Source organism: Leopardus geoffroyi, chromosome A2 (assembly GCF_018350155.1).
Source record: "Leopardus geoffroyi isolate Oge1 chromosome A2, O.geoffroyi_Oge1_pat1.0, whole genome shotgun sequence".
Lineage (NCBI taxonomy): Eukaryota > Metazoa > Chordata > Mammalia > Carnivora > Felidae > Leopardus > Leopardus geoffroyi.
In genome coordinates, this window is record NC_059331.1 from 19,633,876 (window position 1) to 19,657,193 (window position 23,318).

Genomic DNA, 23,318 nt, shown 5'->3' on the forward strand with positions numbered 1-23,318 from the left:
AGATCAGAATTTATATATAATTTTAGTAAGAAAATATTGTGTGGTAGTAGGCATTATTGCTTTATAAATGACTTTATTAACTTTGATACGTATGAGAGAGTGTTCTTCTCTATGGTATTTGGAGATTGTAAGTTGGAAATAGATTATTTGTTGAGGAAATGACAGTTATGTTTTATTAGTTCATAAAGTAAATGGAATTAATACCTTGGGCTTGATTTTCTTTTAGAATATTTCAATTAGTTAAATGACAGAAACAAGTTCTGAAATTAAACTTTAGTGTGATGTGTTAATATTCTTTTTTCATTTTAGTCTTACAATTTTTTTATTACTAAGAATTCTCAAAACTGCCTTTGTAACTGGGATTTTTGACACCTGTACCCTTTAAAACAGTACTAGAACTGCTGTGTACACTGTTTGTGCTCTGGGGGTCTCGAATTCTTGGAGACAATGCTCTTTCAACTCTTCTGTGTGCATCTCTCCCTAGTAATTCATGGTCTCTGTGGCCAGGATGGGAGACAGACCCACTTGCTGTCCTTTTTTGTCTATCCTCCATGCCTCTACCCTTAGCTTCCCCCTTTCCCACTCTGAAGGCGTTTCTTTGAAATCTTTGTACTTCTCCTGACTCACCAGGCATTACATGCTCACCTTCCCACCTCATAATTGAAACTCATTTGGGACTCTGAATAGCTAGTTTATCTCTTACATTAAGGCATTTTCACCCCCTTTAAAATTTCTCTTTGCCCAAAGTGTGTTTGAAAAACATTTTAAAAAGGTAGCCTCTAACTTAAAGTGCTTTATCTAGAAATGGAAAAAGATTATCCAGTATCTCTAATTTATAAGCAGCTGGTTTTTAAAGTTGAGGCTCAGAATTTTGTTCTGAGGACTAGTGTTTGTATTAAAAGGTTTAGCAATGATTTTTTTTTTTTTAATTTCACATAGAGGAAAGTAAGATTTACCATTCTATGATATTTTTGTATTACTAGAATTATACTGAAAAGAGTACAACTTTAGAGACACTACGGAATGCTTATGTAGGTTCAGTATGCTTGTACGTGGCATAAGCAAATACAGTGTACTTAATTCAGAAGAATCCTTATGGATTTAAAAAAGTTATGGAAGTAATGCTTGTGAGAGCCTCCTTTTAACTCATACCCCTACACCTTCCTCCCAGATGTATCCCTGTTTCCCCCCTCAGGTAACTGCTGTTGGTGTTTCAGACTCTTTCTATGTGTAGATAAAAATGTACAGATGTACATATTTTTTCACAGTAAGCACTGGAATAATAATTTTAAACACATAGCATTTACTTTGTACTAGGCATTATTGTTAAGTACTTTACATTTATTAACTCTTTTTTTTATGTTTATTTATTTTTGAGACAGAGAGAGAGCATGAACAGGGGAGGGTCAGAGAGAGGGAGACACAGAATCTGAAGCAGTCTCCAGGCTCCGAGCTGTCGGCACAGAGCCTGATGCGGGGCTCGAACTCACAGACTGGGAAATCATGACCTGAGCCGAAGTCGGGTGCTTAACTGACTGAGCTACCCAGGCGCCCCAACATTTATTAACTCTTTAAATCCTCACTGTAATTCCATGAAGTATATATTATTATTAGCCCTGTTTTTAAAGATGAGGAAACGGAGACACGGGAAGACTAAGTACCTTGCTCAAGGTTATACAACTGGTAAGTGGTAGAGCTAAGATTCAAACCCAGGCATTCTGGTTTTGGAGTCTGCTTCTTCAGCCACTAGCTTTAGTAGGAAGATGCCTATGTCTCTGTGGCCACTAAGTCAGAACAAACCTACTTTTGTCCCAGATCATTGACTTAAGGAGACAAATCTTGGTTTTGTTTTTAAAACCTTTTAGGTAGAAGTTTATTATGTATCATTCGTGTTTTATAGCTGTCATCTTTCCTCTATTCTCATGGTGCTTTTTTGAGGGGGAAAAGGGGTAAATGTCAAATTCCATTTTGAGAATCTGTTTAATGTTATGGACCATTTCTCTTCAGGAACATCCACATATGCAAAAATAAAAGTTTACTAGACATATCGGAGTATTTATGGACTTTAAGCTCATCTTTGGGCTAAGCTGAAGAACCTCTACTTTAAACATTTCAATTTGTCTTTTCTCTCCATTGTATATACATTGTTTTTGGCCTGCTCTTTATGTTACTAATTTACTTTATAGGGTTGTTTCTACTTCTTTTTGTTTCTTTCTACTTACTATTTTGCTATTTTTCTTCTTATTTTAGTATCATTATGTACTCATGGATTTTTATTTATTCCATATGATATAATTAGTAATTTTGACTGTAATTCTCAAATTGTTTTAATGATTTTTTAAATGTTTGTTTATTTTTGAGAGAGTGCAAGTGGGGAAGGGGGAGAGAAGGGGGATAGAGGATCCAAAAGCAGGCTTATCCCTGATAGCAGTGAGCCCAGTGTGGGGAGTTGAACTCACAAACTGCAAGATCATGGCCTGAGCCGAAGTTGGGCACTCAACTGACTGAACCACGCAGGTGCCCCAAATTGTTCTAATGCTTTTATTTATTTATTTATTTTTATTTTTTATTTTTTCAACGTTTATTTATTTTTGGGACAGAGAGAGACAGAGTATGAACGGGGGAGGGGCAGAGAGAGAGGGAGACACAGAATCGGAAACAGGCTCCAGGCTCTGAGCCATCAGCCCAGAGCCTACGCGGGGCTCGAACTCACGGACCGCGAGATCGTGACCTGGCTGAAGTCGGACACTTAACCGACTGCGCCACCCAGGCGCCCCAATGCTTTTATTTTTTTTAATTTAATTTTTATTTTTCTTATTTATTTATTTATAATATGAAATTTATTGTCAAATTGGTTTCCATACAACACCCAGTGCTCATCCCAACAGGTGCCCTCCTCAGTACTCCTCACCCACCCTCCCCTCCCTCCCACCCCCATCAACCCTCAGTTTGTTCTCAGTTTTTAAGAGTCTCTTATGTTTTGGCTCCCTCCCTCTCTAACCTTTTTTTTTTTTTTCCCTCCTTCCCCTCTCCCATGGTCTTAAGTTTCTCAGGATCCACATAAGAGTGAAAACATATGGTATCTGTCTTTCTCTGTATGACTTATTTCACTTAGCATAACAATCTCCAGTTCCATCCACATTGCTACAAAAGGCCATATTTCATTCTTTCTCATTGCCAAGTAGTATTCCATTGTATATATAAACCACAACTTCTTTATAGAAATGGATTATTTTAAAAAACAATCTGTGACTCTATAACTTTTGGTAGGACTTTATCTGCCTCTAGAAGTGTGTGTATCTGAGGTTGAGGATTTTGAGGTGAAGAGTTAAGATTTATGATTTACTTTTGTATTCTTTGGGAAACTTCTGAAATTTTAGAGAATAAATACGTTGTTTTAGTGAAATTAAATTATAATATGGGTAATGGAAATAAGAAATGAGTTATAGAGCTTATTTTGCGTTTATACAGAAATTCACTTTCAGTTCATGAAAAACTTGTTGAGGGGCACCTGGGTGAATCATTTGGTTGGGCGTCCAACTTTGGCTCAGGTCATGATCTTGTGGTTCATGAATTTAAGCCCCATATCGAGCTCGCTGCTGTCAGCCCAGAGCTCGCTTCAGACCCTCTGTTCCCCTCTCTCTGCCCCTCCCCTGCCTGCTGCACTCTCTCAAAAATAAATAAAACATTTAACAAAATTAAAAAAAACTTGTTGAGAACTTATTTTGTGTTAGGATGAGCTCCTCTTCTTCAAGAATTCATGGTCACATTTAGCATGTTAAGTACAGTAATTCTGGTATGTCTTATATATTGTGGGTGACACAAGAAAAGTGTTACTATCTTTACTCTTATAAATAATATTCTTTTAATTTTTTATTTTTTTTTTTACTTTTAGAGAAAGAAAGTGTGCATGCATGTGAGGGCAGAGGGGCAGAGGAAGAGGAGAGAGAGAATCTTAAGCAGGCTCCATGCCCAGGACAGGGCCCAATATTGGGCATGATCTCATGACTCTGAGGTCATGACCTGAGCCGAAATCAAGAGTTGGACATTTAACTGACTGAGCCATCCAGGCACCCTGATAAATAATATTCTTTATTTCAATATGTATTTTGAGCTCCAGATGCAGAAATTCCAGTATTTATTAGGTATCTACATTTGGGTATCTCACCAGCACATCAGCTACTTGTCTAGATGACTTATGATCCTCCACAGTCCCTTTCAGCCTGTTCTTGTTTTAGTACTTTTTTGCCTCAATAAATGATACCAGTCATCTGAAGCTAGAATTTTGCCAGTCCATATTCAGTTAGTCACCAAGTATTAAGGATTCTAAACATCTCTGGGGGTAAGGGTAGCAGGCCACCATTATCTCTTTTTGGATTGCTGGATCGTGTTTTTGATTGGCCTACCTGCATTCAATTTTGGTATTCTTCTCTACTCCCTTCTCTACACTGTAGCTGCCTGAGTGATTTCACTAAAAACAAATCAGATCTTTTACTCATTTGCTTAAACCCTTTTTATTGCTTCTCTTAGAGTAACATCCGGATTACTCAAAATGATTTAACAGCCCCTTGGACTTTTGGCTCCTGCTTACCTCTCTAGCTTCATTCTTTGTCACCAAGTCATTAATCTGCTATACCGAACTTTTAAGTTGCTTAAAATGTTGCGTGTTCTTTCTAGACTCTGGATCTTGGAGATTTGACCCTGGTTTATTTCTCTTAACTAGATAACTGCAAGTCTCACTCTCTCCAACTGTATTCAACCAATCTAACATTTGTTAGTTCTTAAGAAAGTTATGCTTTCTCCTGCTTCTTTGCTCTTTGTGCATGCTGTTCTAACACATTTTTTTTCCACCCATTTTTGTCTTATATTCATCCTTCAGTTTTCAGCTTAAGTTTCCTCAAGGAGGCGTTCCTTGTCCCTAGACCAGGTTCAGTTCCTCTGCTCAATGCACGCATTGTACTTTTTATGTACTTTAACATAGCTCTCAACACATTCTATAGGGATTGCTTGTTTTTTCTTCTCCACTAAAGTGTGAGCTCTGAAAGGGTGGCAGTGAGGTATTTATTTTTTTACTACTGTATCCTCTGCACCTGGCATCTTGCCAGACATATGGAAAATGCTCAGTGTATGTATTGAATGTTGACCAGTGAGTGACATAATTAACTTTGCTTGGGTAGGTTAGGGAATATTTCAAAGAGAAGGAAATGCATGGGTTGAGGCTGAAAAATGAATAGAACTTTTCAGGAGGTTGGAGAGAGAGTGATGAGAGAAAGGGCATTTTGGAGAACATCATTTACAAAGGAGTAAAGGTATAAAAAAGCATGAAGCATAAGGGAACTGATTGCTCATAGTTCCAACCAGGTCAGGTACAAATTTGAGGAATTGTTGAAAGATGAAGAGATCAAGTCATAGAAGGCCTGATACACCATATTCATCTGTTGGTATTGGGAACCATTCATGTTAAGGAGGGAATCTTATCATCTGCTAAACTCTTACTGTGTCATGGGATTTTTCTTAAAATATATTATCTCATTTAATGCTTACAGCAATCTTCTTTCTGACAACTGAGTTTCATCTGGGCTGACTGAAGGCTGCTATCTTATATATCCTGATATATTTGGTGTTTATAATTATATCCTAAGCAGAATCATATTCTTGGAAGTCAGGTTTTATGTATTATGCTTCTCTGTATCCCACAGAAAATTTAGGTCAGTGTTGTTATAGTTTTATCTCTTCGTCCAGTTTTGGTATAGTCTTACCAGTGCTTCTTTTAAAATGCCTCTCAGTTGAGCACAGCATACCAGATGTAATGTGATCATTTATTTTACAGTAGACTAGAGCTTTTATTGTCTGTGTTCTGTGCCCTGAGCTCTTTGTTGATGAAATTGACAACGACATTGACATTTTTTCTGGAGTAGCCATTTTGTATTGTTTGTTTGTGTTAGGTCACCAAATCTAACCAAGCTTTTCACATGAAGTACCTTTTTTTTTTTTTTTTTTTTTAACGTAAGCTCTACATCCAACATGGCACTTGAATTCCAGACCCCGAGATCAAGAGTTTCATGCTGTATTGACTGAGCCAGCCAGGCATCCTGAAGTACTTTTAAGAACTTTTGTATTTGTTTAAGTGATGTTTTGGAGCATAAATTAGGGATTTCCATCTTTCTTCCTTTTAGGGATTTCCATCTTTATTCCTATTAAACTTCATTCTGTTGGTTTTAGCCTTGAATTCTGACTTATTTATCTATTTGGATATCTATCCATCTATCTATATCTACACACACACATGTTTATGTATTTATTTTGAGAGAGAGAGAAAGAGCAAGAGCAAGCAAGCATGCTCATGTCCACTAGCAGGGGGAGGGGCAGAGAGAGAGGGAAGAGAGAATCCCAAGCAGTCTCTGCCCTGTCAGCACAGAGCTGGATGTGGGGCTCGAACCCATGAACTGTGAGATCATGACCTGAGCCAAAATCAAGAGTCAGATGCTCAACTGACTGAGCCACCTAAGCACCCCAGATATTTTTTAACTCATATATTTAAATAGCTAATAGATGGCTTAAAAATCTCAAGATATAAAGGGCTATAAAATATTGTGGTTTCCCTTGACCACCCAGTCCTTCACTCTTTCCACAGTTGTTCTTTATGTATTCTCTCAGAGTTTCTATATGCATATACAGTATAAGCAAATATTAATGTGTATTCTTATTTTTAAATATTTTTGTGCACATAAAATGCATGTTATACTTACTATACTTAGTGTTTTAGCACTCTATCCTCCTATCCCAACTTAGTGTTTCTTGGAGATATTTCCAAATAGTCCATAGAGAGCTTTCTTATTTTTAAAAAATGTTTATTTATTTTGAAAGAGAGTGGGGAGGGAGCATCAAGAGAGAAGAAGAGAGAGAGTCCCAAGCAGGCTCTGCATTGTCAGTGTGAAGCCTGCCACAGAACTTGATCTCAGGACTGTGAGATCATGACCTGAGCCAAAATCAAGAGTCAGATGCTTAACCCACTGAGCCACCCAGGTACCCTGAGAGCCTCCTTTCTTTTTTCTCTTTCCTTTCCTTTCTTTCTTTCTTTCTTTCTTTCTTTCTTTCTTTCTTTCTTTCTTTCTTTCTCTTTTAACTTTTTTTAATGTTTATTTAAGGAAAATTTTTTTAATGTTTATTTTTGAGAGAGAGAGAGAGAGCGCGAGCACATGTGCACGCACACATGAGTGGGGGAGGGGCAGAGAGGGAGGGAGACCCAGAATTCGAAGCAGGCTCCAGGCTCTAAGCTGTCAGCATAGAGCCCCATGTGGGGCCCGAACTCACGGACTGTGAGATCATGACCTGAGCCAAAGTCGGATGCTCAACCGACTGAGCCACCCAGGCGCCCCTAATGTTTATTTTTGAGAGAGAGAGAGAGAGAGTGAGTGAGCACAGGTGAAGGGCAGAGAGAAAGAGGGAGACACAGAATCTGAAGCAGGCTTCAGGCTCTAAGCTGTCAGCAGCACAGAGCCTGACACAGGGCTCGAACCCATGAACCATGAGTTCATGACCTGAGCCAAAGTCAGATGTTTAACCAACCAAGCCACCCAGGTGTCCCTCTTTTTTTTTTTTTTTTTTTTTTTTTAATGTATGGCATCTTTTTCTTTCTTTCTTTTTTTTTAAGTTTATTTTTGAGAGAGAGAGAGTGCATGAATGTGCAAGTTGGGGAGGGGTAGAGAGGGAGGGAGAGAGAGGATCCCAAGCAGGTTCTGCACTATCTATGCAGAGCTTGATGTGGGGCTCAAACTCACGAAGTGTGAGATCATGACCTGAACAGAAATCAAGAGTCAACTGAGCTACTAGGGTGCCCCAAAAGCTTTTGTATTTTTAAAATGTGCAGGGTATTCTAGTTTATGGATATGCCATAATCCATTAATCAGTCCTTTATTAACGGATATTTGAACTATTTACATTTTTCACTAATCTGTGTTATAGGGATTGACCTTGAATGTACTTGTCAACCTTCATTTACACTTGTGTAAGTGTATCTGTAGGATAAGACCATAAAATGTTAGAGATGTTAAGTCTGTGGGTAAATGCATTTGCCCTTCAGTGGTGGTTAACATTTTTTTCTATATAGATCTTGCATTATTTTCTAAGTTTTCTAAGTTGTTCCTATTTATCCTTTTGTTTGCTGTTGTAAATGAGATCTTTTCTATTGTATTTCTATTGATTGTATATGTTTATTTATATTTGTGTATATATACACATATGGACACAATTTTACTCTTATTTTCATTTTGTTTTTTTAGTTTATTTTGTTGGTTTTCTGAGTATGTAAAATCACTTACAGAATAGATTTTCTTGTTTTCCCACACCAAATTTTATTTTATTATTTATTTATTTTTTTAAATTTGGGAGAGAGAGAGGGAGGGAGGGAGGGAGGGAGGAAGGAACAGAGAGAGAGGGAGAGAAAGAATCCCAAGCAGGCTCCACGCTTTTCACACAGAGTGCAACGTATTTTATCCATATTTATGCTTTATTAAATTTATTTAATGTTTATCGTCAGTTCTTTTTGTGAAGTTTTCTCAGAATTCCATCCTATGATACTTTCCTCAGCAAAGAATCATGGACAAGAATTTTTGGTTGTTTAGAACACATTTGTAACTTTTATACTTTAACTTTGTACTTTAAGGACACCTTGGTGGCATAGAACATACTTTGCCTACACTTTATTTCCTTTAGTTTCTCTTTCTCTCTCTCTCTCTCTCTCTCTCTCTGTCTCGTTTTCTTTTTCTTTCTTTCTTCCTTCCTTCCTTCCTTCCTTCCTTCCTTCCTTCCTTCCTTCCTTCCTTTCTTCTTCCTTTCTTCCTTCCTTTCTTCCTTTCTCCTTCCTTCCTTCCTTCCTTCCTTTCTTTCTTTCTTTCTTTCTTTCTTTCTTTCTTTCTTTCTTTCTTTCTTTCTTTCTTTCTTCTGTGTAGTGGTGATTTTATTGGTATAGAATACATTTCCAAGGATGGAATGTCAGGTTCAAAGACTCTATGTATTTTTAATTTAATAGATGTTGTTACATGACTCTTCAAAAAGGCCATAACAATTTACATTTCTAGCACAATGTATGGAAGTGCCCATTTCTTGCATCCCAGCCAGCAATAAATATTATCTGTCCTTTGAATTTTTTTTCTTGTTTGAAAACTGGGAAGTGATTTCTCACTGCTATTTCAATTTGCATTTTCCTAATTAATTTGCATTTGGATTTGATCTTGTTTTTGTTGGATACTTGCATTTGTATTCTATGTGCGTGCATGTATTGATGCTTTTTCTCCCCCTTTTTCTTTTGGATCTTTTGTTCCACTCTTGCCAATATTTAAGAGCTCTAGATACATTAGAATATTATTTCTTTGTCTTTCATTAGCCTTACAATTGTTTTTTAAACTGTCATTTCTCTGTTAACTTTGTTTATGCCATTTGTTACAGCTATTCATATATAGTCAGTACGATTTCTCACTGTCTCCAGAATATATGTGTAACCGCCTAAATTTATTTTTTTCCACAGTTTTATTATTTATTTATTTTTAAATTTACATCCAAGTTAGCATATAGTGCAACAATGATTTCAGGAGTAGATTCCTTAATTCCCCTTACCCAGTTAGCCCATCTCCCTTCCCACAACCCGTCCAGTAACCCTCTGTTTGTTCTCCGTATTTAAAAGTCTCTTAGGTTTTGTCCCCCTCCCTGTTTTTATATTATTTTTGCTTGCCTTCCCTTATGTTCGTCTGTTTTGTATCTTAAAGTCCTCATATGAGTGAAGTCATATGATATTTGTCTTTCTCTGACTGACTAATTTCGCTTAGCATAATAGCCTCTAGTTCCATCCATGTAGGTGCAAATGGCAAGATTTCATTCTTTTTGATTGCCGAGTAGTACTTTGGCTATTGTTGATAGTGCTGCTATAAACATTGGGGTGCATGTGCCCCTTCGAAACAGCATACCTATATCTCTTAGATAAATACCTAGTAGTGCAATTGCTGGGTTGTAGGGTAGTTCTATTTTTAATATTTTGGGGAACCTTCATACTGTATTCCAGAGTGGCTGCACCAGTTTGTATTCCCACCAGCGTTGCCAAAGAGATCCTCTTTCTCCACATCCTTGCCAACATCTATTGTTGCCTGAGTTGTTAATGTTAGCCATTCTGACAGGTGTGAGGTGGTATCTTATTGTTTTTTTTTTTTGAATATGAAGTTTATTGTCAAATTGGTTTCTATACAACACCCAGTGCTCATCCCAACAGGTGCCCTCCTCAGTAGCCATCCCCCACCCCCCCTTCCTCCTACCCCCCATCAACCCTCAGATTGTTCTCAGTTTTTAAGAGTCTTTTATGGTTTGGCTCCCTCCCTCTCTAACTTTTTTTTTTTTTCCTTCCCCTCCCCCATGGTCTTCTGTTAAGTTTCTCAGGATCCACATAAGATGTTTATAGCAGCACTTTGAACAATAGCCAAATTATGGAAAGAGCCTAAATGTCCATCAACTGATGAATGGATAAAGAAATTGTGGCTTATATACACAATGGAATACTGTGTGGCAATGAGAAAGAATGAAATCTGGCCATTTGTAGCAACGTGGATGGAACTGGAGAGTGTTATGCTAAGTGAAATAAGTCATACAGAGAAAGACAGACACCATATGTTTTCATTGTGGTTTTGATTTGTATTTCCCTGATGATGAGTGATGTTGAGCATTTTTTCATGTGTTGGTTGGCCATCTGGATGTTTTCTTTGGAGAAATGTCTATTCATGTCTTCTGCCGGTTTCTTCACTGGATTTTTTGTTTTTCGGGTGTGGAGTTTGGTGAGTTCTTTATAGATTTTGGATACTAGCCCTTTGTCCGATATGTCATTTGCAAATATCTTTTCCTATTCCTTCGGTTGCCTTTTCATTTTGTTGATTGTTTCCTTTGAAGTGCAGCAGCTTTTTATCTTGATGAGGTCCCAATAGTTCACTTTTGCTTTTAATTCCCTTGCCTTTGGAGATGTGTCAAGTAAGAAATTGCTGTGGCTGAGGTCAGAGGTTTTTTCTTGCTTTCTCCTCTAGTGTTTTGATGGTTTCCTGTCTCACAGTCAGGTTCTTTATCCATTTTGAGTTTATTTTTGTGAATGGTGTAAGAAAGTGGTCTAGTTTCATTCTTCTGAATGTTGTTTTCCAGTTCTCCCAGCATCATTTGTTAAAGAGACTGTTTTTTTCTTTTTAAAGTTTTTGAAGTCCAGTAAAATTTCTAAGCTACATCTTACTCTGAGCATTCTGTAGTACCGTTTCTTGGCACAAAGTGTGTGTTTCAATATTTATCTTAAAAATCTTCATTGGGGCACCTGGGTGGCTCAGTCGGTTAAGCATCTGACTCTTGATTTTGGCTCAGGTCATGATCTCACAGTTCGTGTGTTCTAGCCCCACTGTCTGTGCTGACAGTGCAGATCCTGCTTGAGATTCTTTCCCTCTTTCCCTCTCTGCCCCTCCTCTGCTCTCTGTCTCCAATCAGTCTTTTTCACACCCCCCCCCCCCCACAGGAAAACTTTCCCAAATTATATCTTTATAATTATATTCCTAAATTACATCTTTCTTTGTTTTGTGTTTGTTTAGTTATTTCAGTTAGGCATATATTGGATTCCTTTTGCTGTTTCTCTAGCTGTACTTTTCCCTTTAATTCTATTTCAAATTTGTGGGTTGATGTTTTTAATCAGTTTTAGAAAGATGTCAAGCGTTACCTTTTGAATATTACTATCTTTCCCTCTCTTTTAATGGATACTAGTTGTCAGTTTCTTAGGCCTTTTGAATAAGTTCCACATGTCTATTATATACTTCTTGTTTCTTCCCCATTCTTTTCCTCTCTGTTTCAGTTTAGGTATTTTCTATTGATCTCTCTTCAGTTTAATTCTGTGTTCTGGTGTGTTCAATCTTTTTTTTTTTTTTAAGGTTTAATTTTATTTTTGAGAGAGAGAAAGAGCGAGCGTGAGCAAACTAGCTGGGGAGGGGCAGAGAGAGAGGGAGACACAGAATCTGAATCAGGCTCCAGGCTCTGAGCTGTCAGCACAGAGCCCAATGTGGGGCTTGAACTCACAAACCATGAGACCATGACCTGAGCCGAAGTCAGATGCTTAAGTGACTGAGCCACCCAGGCACCCCCTGTGTTCAATCTTCTTATAAACTCCTGTTGAGTACTTTATTTCAGTTACAGAATTTTTCATTGTTAGAAATCATATTTGATTAGTTTTTATAGATTCTAGTCCTCGTTGAATATCTGAAACATTATTTATTTTATATATTTTTTCTGAATTTTCTTTTTATTTATTTAAAAAATTTTTAATGTTTATTTTTGATAGACACAGCACGAATGGGGGAGGGGCAGAGAGGGGGAGACACAGAATCATAAGCAGGCTCTAGGCTCTGAGCTGTCAGGCCATGAGATCATGGCCTGAGCCGAAGTCAGTCGCTTAACTGACTGAGCCACCCAGGCACCCCTGAATTTTCTTTAAAAAAAAAAAGTTTATTTTTGAGAAAGTGCGAGAATGCACAAGCAGGAGAGGGGCAGTGAAAGAGGGGGACAGAAGATCTGAAGCGAGTTCTGTGCTGACAGCAGAGAGCCTGATGTGGCGCTTGAACTCACGAACCATGAGATCGTGACCTGAGCCAAAGTCAGATACTTACCCCACTGAGCCACCCAGGGGCCCCTCTTAATTTTCTTTAACCTACTAATCATAGTTTTTAAAAAAATCCTATTTGGTTAGTACAATATTTGGATCATCTGTGAATCTTCTTTTATCTAGTTTTTCCTCTTGATTATTGGTTATATTTTTTGTCCCACTGCATGTCTAGTAAGTTTTTATTGTATGATGGACATTGCATATAAAAGAATAGTACAGACTCCAGATATAATCTTCTACTGGAGAGTGTTTCTGTCAGTCCAGTCAGGGATTTCAGTAGTTAGATCTGTGTTGCAGTTTTAGTAAGAGTTGGGTCTAGCTCCCCCTTATGGTAAAACCTTCCTGAGCTTTTTTATTTGAGAGACTGGTAGATCATGGTCTTTGTGAGTCCTGAAATGCTGTAGAAGTTTAATTTATGTCATTGAGAGGTTTTTGTCTTAGCACACCACTAAATTTGGCAAATTTCTTTGGGTAAGACTGGTTTTCTATTTGAAGCCTGTCCTTTCGTTTGGCAAGTGTTTATTTCTAAAACACTGTGAAACTTGAGGAAACTTCGTGCTCCCATAGAGACATTTCAACACTTCTTTGTAATTCTCTATATATCTCCAGAATTTAGCAGATCCTGTGGGGTCATGTGTTTGAGCCCTGTCAAATTTCCAATTTATTACACCAGTCCCTTGTAACTACTAAATGCTTTGCTGGTTTCTTTTTGTTTTGTTTCAATAGCAACTCTTTGTGTGGAACAAACCCAAACTTCAACCTATATACATAATTGGCACATGCTCTGAAGGAAGAAAAACAGCTGGCATTTGTCATCTTACCTTGGACTGTTTCTCTCTTCTTTGGAATTTTAGGTCATCTGGTGTTTGTTGTTTCCACAGTTTTCTAATGCCTTTGGAAATATGATATTTGTGATTTATTTAGCTTTTTCTAATTGTTACCATGGGAATGTTAGCCTGCTGTTACTACACATTAACTGTATTGCAATTTACATTTTGTGTTCACTTTTCTAATTTCTATCCTCTACCTTTTACTATGCATTCTGTAATTCTGTGGTGCTTATTTTTTCTTGTGCCTCTTTTAATTTTGTCTTCATTTCTGTTACTTTTTTTTCTTTTCTCTTTTCTTGAGCTGTGTAAATTTTTGTCTCATTTTTTTCTGTTGTCCTAACATCTCTTTCTTGAGTTCTTGTACTTATGCTTTGTGGTCCTTTTTCATAGAGGCTTTATTATGTTTTTTAATGGTGAAATGCTTGATCACAACTTTTATCTTCTCCAGTGTAAAGTGATGGATATTCCTTGTCTGTTGGTAAATTTTGCTGCTCTTGTCCACTATTTTTCATTTCGTATTTTAATGGCAATGCTATTCTGGTTGTTTTTTAAACACACCTTTATTGAGGTATAATTCACACACAATAAATTGTATATATTTAGAGTGTGCCATGTGATACATTTTGATATATGTATGTATACTATTTAACTGTAAATATATACGTATTATGTTTCTAATTATAATATATATTTATAATTATGTTTCTAATTAAGATATTATATTTATAATTATAAACTCATCACCACAGTCATGATAATGAACATATCAGTTACTCTCAAAAGTTTCCTAGTTCCTTTTGTAATCCCTCTCTCTTGTCTTTCTCTCACCCATTCTTAGGCAACCCTGCTCTACTCTGTGTCATTATAGATTAATTTGCATTTCTAGAATTGTATATAAATGGAATCAAAAGCATGCATTTAACTTTTGGTATGACTTTTTTTGTTAAGTTTATTTATTTTGAGAGAGAGAGAGAGAGCGAGAGAGTGTGCAGGAGGGAGAGAGAGAGAGAGGGAGAGAATCCCAAGCACCCTCTTCACTGTCAGCATAGAGCCTGATCAATGGCTTGAACTCATGAAATGGGAGATCATGACATGAGCCAAAATCAAGAGCCATACACGTAACTGACTGAGCCACCCAGGTGCCTTGGTCTGACTTTTTTTACTCAGAATAATTATTTTGGGATTCATTCATGTTGCATATCTCAATAGTTTTTTTCCTTTTTATAACTGAGTAGTACTGTTAAACATTACAGAGAGACACAAATATTTTCTAAGACCAAATAGACTCATAACTGGCTGCTTTTTTCCCAGGGGAATGGTGGGAGGAGGTGAGAAACTGTCACATATAGGATAGAAGTCAACTGACCTTTCAGAGAACTTTTGATGATTGATCAGAATCTTGAAGACCTCCAGTCACAGAGCAAGTTTGCACGCACCTGCTAGTCATTTTCCACTGTGTCTTCACTTAGTTTGGGGTGGGAGTGTGCCAGAGGCTGAGAAAAGGGCAGGGGGACTGTGAGGAAACCCCCAAGATTCATGGAGTCTTTACCAAGTGAATGGAAGTGATGTGCCAGTGGTTGGGAATAGGGCATGAAAGGTGAGAGAGATCTCCCTGAGATAAATGAGCACTTCATCAGGAGCATAGCAGCAGCTGCTGAAAACTGGGAGAAGGCAGGTGGGTACAAAGTGATTTCCCAAGATAGAAAAACCAAGGTGCCCAAGAGGCTGGTAGCTTGGCTGTAAATCAGAGAGAGAGAGGCTGAATGAGATCGAGATCTTCTGTGGCATATGAAGCAGAGACATTTCTTGTGGTTCAGCTGGGCTGGAAAGTCATAGACCTTAAAAATCTTGCTGGTGCTCAAATCTCTAATCTTGCTGAAGAAAAAGTTATGATTCTGTATCCAAACATTTGTGAAACAGTGGTGAGCTAAATTAAAATAGTTGAAATAAATCAAAGGTGAAATAAAGCCAGACCCAGCTTAAGTACCCAGATTGATTCAGTCTCCTAGCCTAGTGGCTCCTATTATTGTCTGGCATACAATAGAAAATTGTGAGACATGCAATGAAAGAAGATAAAAATGACTCATAATCAAAAGACAGAATAGTAATAGAAGCAGCCTCATAGATGACCTAGATGTTGGCATTAACAGAGAGGGACTTTAAAGTAACTGTGATAAGTATGCTTTTTTTTTTTTTTTTTACTTATTCATATATATATATATTTTAATTTTATCTCTTTTTTTTTTTAACCATACCCATCATCTATTTGTTTATTTGCCCAATCCCAGTATATGTGTTTAGTGGTGTCAGAATTGTTAACCTGTGCTCCTATGGGAAACAACTTTATTCACTACAGTACAGTGCTTCTGTACAGTTCCTTTAGTCCTTCGTCTTACAGTCTCTACTCGTTTGCTTAATTATTTGGGTAAAATTTCCCCCACTCCTCTCAATGATAATTATGTCCATCAACTGATGAATTGATAAAGAAATTGTGGTTTATACACACAATGGAATACTACGTGGCAATGAGAAAGAATGAAATATGGCCTTTTGTAGCAACGTGGATGGAACTGGAGAGTGTGATGCTAAGTGAAATAAGCCATACAGAGAAAGACAGATACCATATGGTTTCACTCTTATGTGGATCTTGAGAAACTTAACAGAATCCCATGGGGGAGGGGAAGGAAAAAAAAAAAAGAGGTTAGAGTGGGAGAGAGCCAAAGCATAAGAGACTGTTAAAAACTGAGAACAAACTGAGGGTTGATGGGGGGTGGGAGGGAGGGGCGGGTGGGTGATGGGTATTGAGGAGGGCACCTTTTGGGATGAGCACTGGGTGTTGTATGGAAACCAATTTGACAATAAATTTCATATATTGAAAAAAAAAGTATGCTTTTCATACGTGTATGAAGAGGTGAAGAATTTCAGCAGGGAAGTGGAAACTGTAAAAGAATGAGCCACATAGGAATTTTAGAACCAAAAAGTTCAGGATCAGAAATGAAGAATTCATTTGATGGGCTTAGCTGCAGGACAGGACATAGCAGTAGAAAGAATAAGGCAACTGATGGTGCCTTAGAAGTTATCCATGCTAAACTAAAGAAAAAGATGGATGATAATAAAACTGAACAAGTTTTGAGATCTGTAGGATACAATCAAATTAACATATGGGTGCTTGGAATCCCAAAAGGAGACTAGACAGAATATGGAATAATAAATAATTGAGAAAATAATGGCTGAGAATTTTCTAGTATTAATGAAAGATACCAGTGCACAGATCCAAAAAGTTCACAGAAACCCAAATAAGATTACCTAGGTAAATTACATTCAAAGAAAATCTTAGAGATAAAAGGCACCTTAGTGGAGAAACAACAGGAATAAGTAATAATGTCTCAGAGTTTATAGCATGTGTAGAGGCAAAATATGACAATAGGAACACAAATGATAGGAAAATAGAGATATTGAAGTCAGTTCTTACATTGTTTCTGAGGTATTAAAATATTACTTAGGGAAAGACTATAGTAAATTAAGGATGTATATCGTAGTCTCTAAAGTACTGAAAATACCAAATAGTGTACCTAAAAAGCCAGTAGAAGAAACAAGTGAAATTGTAAAATATGTTCAATTAACCAGAAACAAGGGACATGAAGTTACCAGTAATAACAGAGTAGGGAGGTTTAAAGATTCACCCGTCTACTGAAGCAACAATTAAGCTGGTAAAAACTGTTATTATGAACTTTTTTTGAGCTCTGGAATCTAACAAAAACTATAAAACCAGGTGAATGCTTAATGAAGAAAGAGGCTTATAAATTTTGGTAAAAGGGTATTGTGGTCCTTTTACTTACCCACCTGCTATCCCCTACATTGCCCAGCTGGTAACAGCTGTGGGAGCAACAGCCCATGTACCTGGTATGGGTTTCTAGTGCCAGAGTGGGGCAATATGGATTTTATTCTGAAAGAATTGGGGTTGTGTACTTTGACCTCTCTAGTAGTGCCATGAGTGATTAGCTCAAGGTCTTACATTTGTTTTGACCCCTTCAGAACTCTCTCAGGCTGGAGTAGCCTTCTTGGACAATGTTCATTTAAATCACTTAAAGGCGTATGGTACCTGCAGCCACCTGGGGCAAAGGACAACAGATGGGACAAGCAGCAGAGACATTGAAAAGCCTAGGAAGGGATAGGGGGTGAAGGAGATAACATGGGGAAGTAATAGGCTTTACACAGTGTTTGCCAGGGAATCAAAAGTCTATGTGTATGCCAAGGGCTAGCCACATGCTCAGAAAGACCTGAACTTGCACTTCTGGCGTATTTTTAGGCTCTCTGTATGCAGAAATGAAGGTTAGGGCAGAATTGTAAATGGCCTGGCTAAGCATTGAAGGAGTGCCTTAATTCAGGCCAGTCTGCATAGACCAGGAGAGTACTTTTCCTCACCTCCTCATTTTGGCTCCAGGTCTTTAAGAAAATCTCTGTCAGATCTCAGGCTGAGCACTAAGCCAGTGAACAGAGACTTCAGTGGTCACATACCACAAAAAATACACTTTTACAAAGCTAGTTTAGGAAAGTCACTAAACAAACAAAACAATTATAACCCACAACAAGCAGAAACAACAAACTCTGGGGAGTGAGAAGAATCAAAATTGTCAGTTACTACATTATAATAAAAGTGTCTAGTTTCCAAGAAAAAAAGATTATGAGACATGCAAAGAAACAAAATCTGTAGCCCATTTATAGAAAAAAAGAAATGAACAGAAACTGTGCCTGAGGATGCCTGGACACTGAACTTACTACACATGACTTTTTATCAGCTGCCTTAAATATACTCACAGAGCTAAAGGAAATCATGGGCATAGAACTAAGAAGTCCAGGAGAATGATTACCCACAAAAAACGAAGAACAGAGGAACAAAGAACAAATGGGACCAAAAAAGCCAAGATTATAGACTTAAACCATATAAATAATTATGTTAATTTTTAAATAGACTAAATTATCCATTTAAAAGACCAACATTATCAGACTGGATAAAAAAAGCAGTATATAACAATACACTGTTAACAGGAAATATACTTTAAAGATGAAGATATAGATAATAGCTAAAATAGGTTAGAAAAAGATAAGAAAGCTGGTTTTGCTGTATTACTATGAGACAGAGTAGACTTCAGGGAATACTACCAGAGACAAAGAACAGTTAATAATGATAAAAGTTTCAATTTACTGAAGATTTAAAAATCTTAAATGTGTATATACCAATTAATAGAGGTTTAACACACGTGAAACAACAGTTGACAGAACTAAAGGGAGAAATAGATGTATCTATAATAATTGGAGATTTATCTTTTAGTAAGTGATAGATGAAGCAGACAAAATGTCAGTTAGATTTTGGAAGATTTAAACTACACTACCAATCAAAACTTGACACAATTGAAATTTTAGATGACTATACCCAACAGAGGACACAATTTTTTTTTAAATGAAGGTATTTATTTATTTATTTATTTATTTATTTATTTATTTATTTTTAAAGTAAATAAACAGGACACAATTTTTTTTAAATGAAGGTATTTATTTTGTTTTGAAGTTTATTTACTTCATTTCATTTTTTAAATATAATTTATTGTCAAGTTAGCTAACATACAGTGTATACAGTGTGCTCTTGGCTTCGGGGGTAGATTCCCATGATTCGTTACTTACATACAGCACCCAGTGCTCATCCCAACAAGTGCCCTCTTTAAATTGCATATGTTATCACCAAGATAGACCGTATGCTAACCCAAAAAACGTATCTTAAAAAAATTTCTTTTTTATTTTAGAAAGCAAGTGTGAACAGGGGATAGGGAGAGAGTGAATCTTAAGCAGGCTGCACGCTGAGTGTGGATCCCAGTGCGAGGCTTGAACCCATGACCCTGGGACCATGATCTGAGCTGAAATCAAGATCAGTTGCTCAACTGACTGAGCCACCCAGGTGCCACCAAAAAACATATCTTAATAAATTTTCGAGGATTGAAATAATAGAGTGTGTTCTCCAACTAGAATAAAATTAACTTAGAGATCAATGATAAGATAATCAGGAAACCCTCACATATTTGGAAATATTTCTAAATAACTCATAAGTCAATTATAAAAAAACCCACAAAGGAAATTAGAAAATGTTTTGAATTGAATAATGAAAACATACTATCAAAATTTGTGGATGCAATAAATATTGCAATGCTAAAGGAAATTTTATAGTTTAATTTTTTTATTTACTGAAAAAAAATTTTTAATGAGCTTTTTACTCTGGAGTGATTTTGGGTTTACAGAAAAGTTGCAGAGGTGGTGCAGAGGGATCCTGTAGCCCTCATGCAGTTTCTCCTGATGCCAGCCTCTAAGGTTTCTATGTTGCTTTTGTCCAAACCATGGAAACAGTATTGGTCCATTGACTGATGGAAGGCTCTTTCCCCTGGGCATTACTCTCAGGCCTATTCTACCCAGGCCGCACCTCACACATAGCAATTCTGAGCCTGCTCTAGGCTGTGAGAGTGTCTCTGTGAGACTCATTCAGGGTCTATCTGACATAAGGTGAGGTTCTGGACTTTCAGGGGGAATTGCGCAGGGGTGACTGCTCTTCTTGTCACATCATAGCGGGGAAGTTTTATTTATTTTTTATTTTTTATTTTTTTAATATGAAATTTATTGTCAAATTGGTTTCCATACAACACCCAGTGTTCATCCCAACAGGTGCCCTCTTCAGTGTCCATCATCCACTTTCATAGTGGGGAAGTTTTAAATACTTATATTGGAAAGAAAGAAAGATTTTTTTCTTTACAAGTTTTTATTTAAATTCTAATTAGGTAAAATTCAGTGTAGTATTAGTTTTAGGTGTCGAATTCAGTGATTCATCACCTACATACAGCACCCAGTGCTCATCACAACAAGTGCCCTCCTTAATAGCCATCACCTATTTAACACATTCCCACTCCCCTCTCGTCTAGCAAGTATCAGTTCTCTATAGTTAAAAGTCTATGGGTGCCTGGGTGGCTCAGTTGGTTAAGTGTCTGACTCTTGATTTTGGCTTGGGGAATGATCTCATGATTCATGGGATTAAGCCCCATGTCGGGCTCTACACTGACAGGGAGGAGCCTGCTTGGGATTCTTTCTCTCTCCTCCTCTCTCTGCCCCTCCCCTGCTCATGTTCACTTTCTCTCTCTCTCTCTCTCTCTCTCTCTCAAAATAAATAAACTTAAAATAGTCTGTTTCTTGATTTGCCTCTTCTCCCCACCATGTTCATTTGTTTTGTTTCTTAAATTCCACATGAGTAAAATCATATGGTAATTGTCTTTCTGTGACTTATTTCACTTAGCATAATACTCTCTAGCTCCATCCACATTGTTGCAAATGGCAATATTTAATTTTTTTAAGTTTATTTATTTATTTTGAGAGAGAGAGGGTGTGTGAATTTTGCAAGTGGGGAGTGGCAGAAGGTGAGGGAGAGAGAGAATCTCAAGCAGGCTCTGCATTGTCAGCATGGAACCTGATGGGCTCAAATCCATGAACTGCAAGCTCGTGACCTGAGCTGAAATCAAGAGTTGGATGCTTAACTGACTGAGCCACCCAAGCACCCCAAGATTTAATTCTTTTTTATGGCTGAGTAATATTCCATTGTATAGATATACCACATTTTCTTTAGTCATTTATCAGTCGATGGAGATTTAGGCACTTTCCATAATTTGGATGTTGCTGCTGTAAACATTGGAGTGCACGTATCCCTTTGAATGAGTATTTTTGTATCCTTTGGGTAAATAGTGTAATTGCTGGATCGTAGGATAGTTCTATTTTTAACTTTTTTTTTTTTTTCAACGTTTATTTATTTTTTGGGACAGAGAGAGACAGAGCATGAATGGGGGAGGGGCAGAGAGAGAGGGAGACACAGAATCGGAAACAGGCTCCAGGCTCTGAGCCATCAGCCCAGAGCCCGACGCGGGGCTCGAACTCACGGACCGCGAGATTGTGACCTGGCTGAAGTCGGACGCTTAACCGACTGCGCCACCCAGGCGCCCCTATTTTTAACTTTTTGAGGACCCTCCATACTGTTTTCTAGAGTGGTTGGAAGGCAAGAAAGATTTAAAGTGAATAATCCAAGGTACCTACTGGAGAAAATAGAAAAACAATAGCAAATTAAAATAGAATGAAATAAAAAAATCAGAGCAGAAATCAATTAAGTAGAAAATGGATGGAGACTAGAGAAAACTAGTAAAACTAAAAGTGATTTTTTAAAAGGATTAATAAAAATGATAACTTCTTAGTAAGACTAAATTAAATAAAACATTCATAATGAGAGAACGTTAGAGAATATTATGAATCATTTTACTTAAATTCCTTGAGAGGCACATTTGAACAAAATTGACACAGGAATAAATAGAGTGATACTAAATTAAATAAATTCAGTTTCTAATAAAATAATTTTCTCACAAAGAAGACTCAAGTCCCAAATGGTTTCATGTGTGTATTCTGTGAAACATGCTTTTCAAAAGCAAAAGAGGGTGAAACATTTCCTAACTCATTATGAAGCCAGTGTAACTTTTATCTAAAACCCTAATAAGATTAAAAGAAAATTATAGACCAATATCCTTTATGATTATAGATGTAAAAACTCTTGATATAAGCAAATAATTTATATAGATTTATACAATGTATATATTTTATATAATGCTGGATTTACCAATCTAATAAAAGGCACATATGAAGAACCCACATCTAACATTCTGCTTAATAATGAAACATAGAATGTTTCCCTTCAAACTTCAGGAACAAAATAAGAACATCTGCCTTTATAAGTTTTATTTTTTTATTATTTTTTTAATGTTTATTTATTTTTGAGAGAGAGAGACAGAGCGTGAGTAGGGGAGGAGCAGAGCAAGAGGGAGAGACAGAATCCAAAGCAGGGTCCAGGCTCCGAGCTGTCAGCACAGAGCCCAATGTGGGGTGCGAACCCACGAACTGTGAGATCATGACCTGAGCCAAGTTGGATGCTCAACCAACTGAGCCACCCAGGCGCCCCTGTAAGTTTTATTTGACATTGCTTTGGGAGCTTTGTTCCATAAATCAAGAAAAGAAGTACAAGCATACCTTGGAGATACTGCCGGTTTGGTTTCCAGACCACTGCAATAAACTGAATATCACAATAAAGTGAATCAAATGAATTTTTTGGTTTCCTAGTGCATATAAAAGTTATGTTTACACTATAGTCTATTAAGTGTGTAGTAAAATTATGTGTATTACACAGTGGACATCCCTTAAGTCAGAGAAAGACAAATACTGTATGATTTTACTTGTATGTGGAATTTAAGAAACAAACGAGCAAAGGAAAAAAAGAAAGAAAGAGGCAAAGCAAGAAACAGATTCTTAACTAGAGAGGACAAACTACCAGAGGGGAGGTAGTTGGGGGGATGGGTTAAATAGGTGATGGGGATTATGGAGTGCACTTGTTGTGATGACCACTGGGTGTCATATGGAGGTATTGAACCACTATATTGTACACCTGAAACTACTATTACACTATATGTTAACTGGAATTGTAATAAAACCTTAAAAAAATAAAAAGCATTTAGAGTCTCCCTCCAAAAATTAAAAGATACTGTATTGCTAAAAAAATGCTAACTATCATCTGAGCTTTCAGCAAATTATATTATTTTTGCTGGTGGAGGGTCTTGATGTTGACAGCTGCTGACTGATTAGAGTGGTGGCTGCTGAAGGTTGAGTGTCTGTGGCAATTTCTTTAAGATAACAGTGAAGTTTGCTGCATTGACTCTTCTTTTTTTTTTTTTTTTTTTCAACGTTTTTTTATTTTATTTTTA

General features: G+C 37.1%; 1 protein-coding gene across 13 annotated transcripts in view; it reads left to right on the top strand.

The window, feature by feature from the left end:
- Positions 1-23,318, top strand: part of DOCK3 (dedicator of cytokinesis 3) — a 585,953-nt gene that overhangs the window by 22,852 nt on the left and 539,783 nt on the right. The gene's annotated exons all lie outside the window — the stretch shown is intronic.